Raw genomic sequence first — 8,866 nt, 5'->3', positions numbered from 1 at the left:
TTCCCGCAATGGTGGCTTTCTATAAGACGATGTTCGAGAGAAAGGCAGCGACCAACCATCCAGCTCGTGGGTCTCCTATGCGAAGTGCGCCAACGCTAGCAGCGTTTCCACAGATGCAGAAAGAATTACTGCTATAAACATCAGCATAACCACAGAGGAACTACAGCGCGCCAAGGCATTGCGTGACTCTTGACTCTTTTGCGGAGTGAATCCTCCCTGTGCAATGCAGCGATGTGTAGATGATGGAAGGGCAAGCCGACCAAGGGAAGGGCACAGTTGTCGACGGTCACAACTGCAAGTATTTAGGCCCAGATGCCCTCTGCTGTCTACTCAGGCTGCTATCTCCAGCGTCGTCGTGGCTATGCAATAATGCAACATTTCGTTGCGTTGCGACTACCACTTACGCCCTTGTTATGACATATCCCCTGTATTTGCGATTGTCTCAGCTGTTATTGTTGGTGTTAGCCAGCTGATGCTTCGACTGCGCTAGCTCTCAAGGAAAGATAGGCTCGTAGCAGCGGCAAGCGGCTTCGTGAGGGGCCTCAGCCCTTATCCGGCACAGTGGCTGTCCTCTCGACGAGCCTGCTGCTGCACCGTGGCCATCACAACCAGCAGCATCACCACGGCGGGTTTCGGAGCGGCGGCGGCAGCAGCAGTAGCAGCGCCAGCGACGGCAGCCGATGGAAAGAGCATTCACTGAACTCAACCAGTGGGCCGAAATGTTGCTTATAGTGGAATTGATGGCATACTCGTTTGAGAAAGGGAGGCCTGGGTCTCCCTCAATCGGGCGGCAGGCGAGTCGTTCTATCAGGGACACGGCGGCATATCTGGGCCTGTCACCAGCCAGACAGGCTAAACTGAAAAAACATCGTAGTAGTCGCGCAGTTGCTCAGACGAGAGGACAAGGAGAGTTGCGTTCAGACGTAGACCTGTAGAATGGGAACTGGATAGGACCGGATGCCATTGTCGTACGTCGCATAGTGAAGCCAGCAGAGAGGCATGGCCGAAGACAAACGCAGGCGGATAGCCGGTGAAGCATATCTGAATCAACGATATCAAGTATATATAGATATACAGGGTGAAAAGAAGTTACTTGATAGTTCTGTTACTTGATAGTTCTGTTACTTGATAGTTCTAGGTCTTCATTTTATATCTGCGAAGATTATTGTAGGAAAAAGGCAGATTCGTTTCTATTTATGATTAGTAAATGTGTACGCGACAGGTTAAACTGTGTAAAATGGGCACAGCAATAGATCATACTCGTATAACGTAAACCTAATAATGCAGATAACATAGAGGTGATTGCTCTACGGCTAAAAAGAATTTACTAATATACGGGTGATTGCTCTACGGCTAAAAAGAATCTACTAATATACGGCTAAAAAAGAATCTACTAATATTACTTAAAAATTCTGATTGACCTGTAAAGGGCATAGCGAAATTAACGTTCTTACTGGTTGACCTGTAAAGGGCATAGCGAAATTAATGTTTTTAGCCTTTACGTCCAAAACGTTTATTTGCCAACAACGTCGCAATACCTTGTTACAGGCGATGAATGCTACGAACTTCGACGCTCTTCAATGTTCAGCAATCTTCGCATATCAGCAGGAAGATCACAGAGTCGAAATAAATTCGCATGTTTTGTGAGCAAAAAGAAGTTTTGATGGCAATTTGTAATTGCTTGCCATGCCCATTTTTCCTCTTGCTCACGGCTGGATGTCCTACAACGTCGACAAGACATTTGCTCAATCTATACGCTCGTTCGTATTGATTCGTCGGAATCGTAAAAAATATGTCAAATTCTGGCTCTGTAGTTACGTTACCTGTTCGGCAGGAATTAGCAATTTTGGAAAATTAATGCAGGCTGAGAATATAACCCGGTGCACGTACACCGATCGAGACCTGGTTAGTACGTAGTTTTAGAAATGCCAATAAGCTGCGTATCGTTCATTGCCTTTTAATTATCTTTTAGCACCTTTGTTTTTTCAGGTTTTCAGGTTGGTTGTTTCTGAATCTCTTCAAAGTATAAATAAGAATAAAGTATTGTTAAAAAGTTTAACTTAAATTTTTAGCAATAGCCTTTAAAAAAAAACTTAAAAATTTAGTTTTTTTGTTTCACGTAATATCGTTATAACGTTGTTGGAAATTTTTTTCAAGACGAGGGAAAATTTATGTAGAATAGACAATAGTATACTATTGTCTATTCTAGATATATTTCACTACAAAAAGAGTCAATAAAAAGGTCTATTACAAACGAGAGACTTTCTCTAATATTGTAAATATAGAATTGTTTACAACGTTAATTAATAACCACCTAAAGAAGCCGATCACAAAGGTTACCGATAATACCTATTTTCACATATATATTTCACGTAACAACAATCTGCCAGCGCCTCATAATACAGAAAAAACTCTACCCTCGAATACAGCTATTTTGACCCAGTTTTGTTTCGATGTAATCTTTTTTTTTTGTAAACTTACTCGGCAGCTCAACTTTTGACCCATCCAAATGCCCATTCTTGTTATTCATCGCCCTCAGTAAAAACTTTATGTCAGAATTTTCGCTTATACCATAGAGCGTGGATATTGTATAGTATTATGTAGTTTTAATACTGATGTGAGATTATTGATACCCTAATGTTAGAGTCATGGCTCCAACTGGTGTGTAAACGGTTTGCAGGCAATAAATAGTCTGTTTTTTAAATCCCGTACTTGCAGAAATCGAACGATATAAAACATAGACGAACGACATAGGCGTGATAAGTGCGACACGTTAAAAGTACCTCCTATACCCTTATATATGCAATATCCCATTGAATCAATGAAGGAGCTCTAGACATCCATGTTGCAAAAACACTTCTCACCTCATCGGGCAACAAAACGATCTTCATTAGACTGCTCCTCTTGGCAGCGGCTAGTACGATTATTTGGAACGCTCCGACGTTTGCTTTTCTTTTAATTAATGATTGTAAGATCGTACAAGTAATAGTATTGCGTTATATGCTAGTGTTGCCATTGCTATATCCCCGACTAAACCTTGAAAGCAAGACAAAATAACCTGATGCATGCGTCCGGCCGTAAACATAAAACCAATCCTAAATTTTCAATGGGTATATTTGTAGTTGATACACACTTGATAGCTTTGCTAATTTACACAGGTGGAAACACTTATTATTTAACTTTTTCAATTTCTTTTATTCTAATAATAAAAACTAACTCCATAGTTTCTGAACAAACAAGTTTTTGCAGAGCTGAAGGCTCAACTAGAATTTTATTAGTGAATATGTGCTGCCCTGGCAACAACTGGGGCCCGGCTTAGGCCATCAATTGAATTAGGCTACTGTTACGTTGATAACGCTGGTAGCACATAGTTAAACCTGGCGGAGGACGCTTTTCTATAGAGCATATGGATTATTGTACGTCTTTTACTGCATCTTTTCTCGAATGCCATTGAATATAGTGCGAAGCAATATTTCTTTATGGCTAGATCCTACTACGGTCACTCCCGCAGTTCAGTTTACATTGTATAAGAACACGGATTAATAAGTGAAGCAATACAAGATACAGAATTTTGGAAAAAATGTTGGTTTTTTTGCATAACAAAGTTTATATTGACCTGAATGAACATGGCTAACCTTGTTCCTGATCAAAATTATGGCAGTTGTCGTTTTGCCGTTCCCGGATTTATACTACGAATCTGTTAGCTTAAACCTTTGAACTCATCGTGGATCCCTCGAATAAGAATTACCCAAGCCTGTACAGACCTTAATTTGTCTGTTTTACTAGGCGCTCGCTAACGTCTCTAAGATAAAATATTTAAAACGTTCATATTTCATAAATACCATTGACTCGTACTGCTACATTTAGTCTAAATATAGCAAACCTTAATACAAGACGTATAACACCAAGCTCCTCTTAATAGATCAAATAGTCCTAGTTATAATTCTACTAATTCTATTCCAGATACATACACGAGGCACTAGCTTTAAACTAAGAATAGATGGTTTTCATCTTTCTGATGTGCGAAAGCCATAACGTTTGGGTTGTTATTATTCGATGAAAATTTTAGTTGTATGGATCTAGTTTGTCGAGAGAGCCCTCCACTTCATTCAGTATCACTCCGCCGGAAGAACAGTGCAGCTACGCAAGTCTAGAAATATATATTTGCTTTGTTTATCTATAGGGAGATGATTGTAAAAAATTAAACGTGCTTTTTCGAATGTCTTGTGATTTAAACGGAGTTTAAAACCGTATTTTAACAAGTGTAGCAAAATGATTAATAATTACATAGTCGGTCTTTGTCTATGAAGCTGCTTCGTGGTTTCAAGCCAAGATGGCAAATTTTATTGTCGGAAAATTAACCCTAGTTCGCAGACTAGCTGTTCATATGGAGTTGTTTGGCACATACAATCGTTATTTTTGTTGTTGTTAAAAGAGGCTTATAAAGTCGCCAATAAACGGTTTATGACCACTGATTAGATTGTTAACAAATGATAAAAAAAAAACAGCACAAGATATTATTGTGTAAGAAAAAGACGAATCTTGAAATATTAGAGTTTGTTGGTCCGTAGATTCCTAGAGGGTATTCAGCTTGCTTAGCTCGAACACATATAACAGCTACAATTCTTGTAATTGTCATCAGAGGACATTTAGTTGCAGTCTGTGTTGAGACAATGGATGCTCGATTAGAACGGGCAAAGCCTACTTGCTGTAAGGCTGTGTTTTGGGCATTATTCTGAATTAACCCGACTCTTCATTTAACACTTCGATCGCTGATGTTGGTACTTAACATAACCTATTGGTTCATCCCACGAATCTACAAACAATTTGTTTCTATAAATAACCCCCTAAACAAATTATAGCATGTAGATACAGATAATGCGATACTTACCACAGTCAAGTCAGAACTGATGAAACGGTAAATTGGAAAGAGCAATTAATAGGCGTTGAACAAGTGACTCAAACTTCACTGTTACTACTATAAAACTACTTAGAAATACAAGAGAGCTTGCTTGCATGTCTTATGTATTGTTCACGTTAGACTGGCGTAACTCTGAAGAAAATTGGAATAAGGGTGACAATCTTAGCCCAGTCATCAGATCGTCTTCATTAGGCGCCGTTGTGCGTAAGAAATCTTTCTGCCTTGCGGAAACACTCGGAGACAATCATTTTGTTAAAGCATGCTTCTAGGATACGTTCCACCTGACAATGAGATTGTATTGTGTATAGTTATTCATACATAGGTATTTATATTGCGGCTGATTGCTACCGAGGCTGATAATATATTTGTCCAGTCATCGACATGGAGATGGTCAAAACTTCAACTAGATAAACTTAGTTTGGTGTTAGGAACACTTGTAATCTTCATTTGGGGTTAAACACCGACTTTTTAGGTCAATGCCATCTAAGGCAGTACTAGATGTAAAAGTTGAAATATTTAGCTAGGTTATATATAGCTATATATGAATATACGGTTTCTAAGTGCATAAAAACGTGCATGGTGATCTGCCTGCTGTCTCCCTCATTCATGAGGTCCCGTGGCTGCAGGCGGTTAGTTAAAGGACATTGTAATACTGCTGCTGAGGGACAGAATCGACGATATCTTATAAATTAAGTTAAAAAAAATAGCGACAGGCAACGAGATTGTAATGATAAGCTGAGATGAGGATGTCTGTCGAGCTGTTAAATGGTTTAATGGGAATAGCAGTAGCTCGCGAAACGCTCCGACGCGACCACAACGACAAATCCGTGACAGTGATAAGTGTGACAGTGATAGGATAGTGTCCTTAGTAAAACACACTCATGAATCTTGATCGCATGAGCCGATATCACAGCAAATGTGCTGACGATGGATAGACGCGCATGCGACCTCTTTGGTGCTAAGGGTAAATTAATAGGGTGGAGAAAAAACAAAAATATATAATGAAATAATTGAAAGTGAAGTCGAATAGATAGCTCTGGATGGCTTGGCGAAAAAGATTATAGGAAAGGTATTGGGCCGTTGAAACACGGGGAAAGGAACGGCCGTTTACCTGAAATATTATAACGATATTAAAGAAATAATAAATAAAAAATATTTTTAAAGGTATTTTTTTTACTGTCTCTGTCTTCTCTGTCTTATATTGTAATCTGCTAATTTAATTAAATTACTGATTCGTTTTTATTTCAGGTAGACAAAACTCTTACTTTGCACTAACGGCATAATAGATATAATGTTGCCTGGGCGGAAGCAACGTTTCTTTATCTCTTGATTCTATTTCGCTTGATCACTATAAGCAACAGATATTATTTTCATTTACCTATGACTATTTCAGGTTGTTCTGACATTACCCAAAGGTTAATCCATCTGAAAGTGGCTAGCTTATACGAAATACTACTGCGTAATATTTATCGCAATTGTTAAGGTATCGAAACTTGTCTTTATCACCTTGGCAGCAGCTAGTAAACACAGAGGGGCTTACGCGGTGCACGGAAGTTCAGACATAAAAATAAATTATGTCTTATATGCAGTAAATATATGAGATCGGCCTCATTCGTGTCCCTGACGAAGTCGAGGGTCACCTCTCCGATTTCCGTGCACATTGTCGTTTAGGCGCCAAGCTGCTTTCCCTATTAGACGAAAAGAAAATAAAGCAGAGCCGATAAAGTAAAGCGTTTCATTGCTTTTGTATACACACGGAAAAACGTATATATACGGATGAGCTTTTAATTTAAAGTGCGTGAGGCTCTCTCATACGGATAAAAACAAATTTATTAATAGTTTGATCTGGCCATTAGCCACCGCCGGGCCTCCGTATGAAAACTGACATGTGAGAAACACCATACGATTGTTGCCAACGGGATAGTATCAACCGTTAATCGCGATGACGTTTTGCTCATTATTTACCGGCCGAAGATTGTATATTGCTCGATTTCAATATCTTTTTCAATTCAATTCTTCTCCTAGTAATGCCGTGTGGCAGGCTGCGTGGCCAGTAGCCTTTAATCGGAAATCATCCGCCTGGCGGATTACCTACTCAAACCTGGCATATTGGAGGCACTTTTCGAGAGTTATGAGACCCCAGACAGATTCAGAAAGCCAGACACTAACCACAAATGACGACAAAAGAGCCTGCGCAAAGGGCATCCGATATAGACCTACTCTGCGCCTCTGCGTACCGAGGTCCGTCGCTTCGCTGTCTAAGGGGCTCGATTTGGCCGACATCCTCCGCAGAAATCTTGTTGAGACTGTTGTTATAACCGGAAATCTACTTGTCTACCAAGTAATGCTCAGGACCACCCGTGTAGAGTTTCGAGCAAACCCTGCACGATGACCTTTGCTCTAAGGGCTTCAATAGGAAGTGGCTTGCATTCGTTTGAACGATGTGTCTATCTGTTTTGGCTGAGCATAAATTGATGAGGTTTTAATGGAGATCATTTTGCAGGCTAGCGAATTGTCAAGACGAAAGAAGTGATAAAAACATTAATAATGAAAGTAAAAATACAAGTTATATCGCCAATTCAACCTTAATTAGCGAGTCGTATGTTGGCAATACATGATATGAGGATAGAGAGGTATGATAATGATATTAAGCTAGGGCAAGCCATACAGCACCTGAATAGAAAGCTTATAAGAGGATGGTGCCGAACGGATACCAATTAGAATTTAATGCATCTAGGTATTACTGGTGTGGTGTTCATAGCGACATATACCCCGGTTTCATACGTAAAGGACGATTACCTATATATATATATATATATAAAGAATTTTTAAGATTTTTAAATTTAAAACCTATTGAGGATCTCCAAGTCTGCCCCGTAAAAAGCTCCTTTGAATATTTATAATATGAAGCATCCACTTTGGGCAAAAAAGGCAGTCTCTTATGTTGGTGGAACTTTGTCCAGTGCAAGGGTTAGATAAGTTTATTGTCTTTCAACTTGCGAAAACAACAATATTGTAAGTTTGTTTCCGACGATCAAAAACAGCCAACCAAGTTTGTCCCAGTTTTAGGTTCTGTGCCCTAGATGGACAAAAGTCTTTTGGTGCTTTAAGGGTTTTTATTTAACATACATATTTCATTTTTTGAAAGGCATTATTCTAGTTTTTTTTTTACTAAATCGATTATTAATATACATAGGTTGACTGAGACGCTTCTTCTATTGTCCTCGGACTGCAATTAGCATTGAACGGCGCATCTTCAATGATAAGTAATTTACAAACGAGGTTCAGAGAAGCAAAAACAAGTTTGCTCTACTTATCAATGTTTATGTCACATAAATTTTAAGCCTATTTTACTATACCATAATCATTAACTGTACATTAAATTTATCATAGTAAGCGTATAAAAATCAAGCCAAAATGAACAATAGCATCGTACACATGAAACCAGCGGGCGTTGCACATTAAGACATCATTAAGATGTCTGCAGTTACAATGATCGTTGCATAAATCTAAATTATATCATATATTCAATGGAGATTTATCAACGCTCACAGACTGACAGAGCGCGTACCCCAGCCTAATGTCAAAGTTGGCTTTCACCTACTTGGCTACACTATAAATTTAGGATCAAGCACCTCCGACATTGACGATGACGCACGCAACCTGTCATCTAAAAACGATCGCAGGCGTCGTTATAAAAATCGTGCTTGTATTCATCCTTGACTGCTACTCAATATTAGTTCCTCGTAAACATATCGTCATCGACACACGTATCAAACCACCTCAACTCTCAAGAGCTCTAATATACTTTATATGATAATGATTTTAAATAATAATAATGAACACTAAAAACAATATATATATATATATATATATATATATATATAGTATAACTTTTTCCTTAAATAACCCTAGCGTCTGGAAAGGCAGAAGCAGCAGTAGCAG

The 8,866-nt window shown here is 38.9% G+C and overlaps 1 long non-coding RNA gene across 1 annotated transcript; it reads left to right on the top strand.

Annotated features, from left to right (window-relative positions):
* The first annotated feature begins 141 nt into the window (after positions 1 to 141).
* On the top strand, positions 142 to 2,257 carry LOC111262430 (uncharacterized). Its single transcript, XR_002681607.2, has 2 exons — positions 142 to 1,059; positions 1,549 to 2,257. It is a non-coding gene; the product is annotated as an uncharacterized LOC111262430 (long non-coding RNA).
* Positions 2,258 to 8,866: the final 6,609 nt, after the last annotated feature.

This window comes from Varroa jacobsoni, unplaced genomic scaffold, assembly GCF_002532875.2.
Source record: "Varroa jacobsoni isolate VJ856 unplaced genomic scaffold, vjacob_1.0 scaffold_663, whole genome shotgun sequence".
In the NCBI taxonomy this organism is placed as follows: domain Eukaryota; kingdom Metazoa; phylum Arthropoda; class Arachnida; order Mesostigmata; family Varroidae; genus Varroa; species Varroa jacobsoni.
This window is presented reverse-complemented; position numbering and strand designations above follow the sequence as displayed.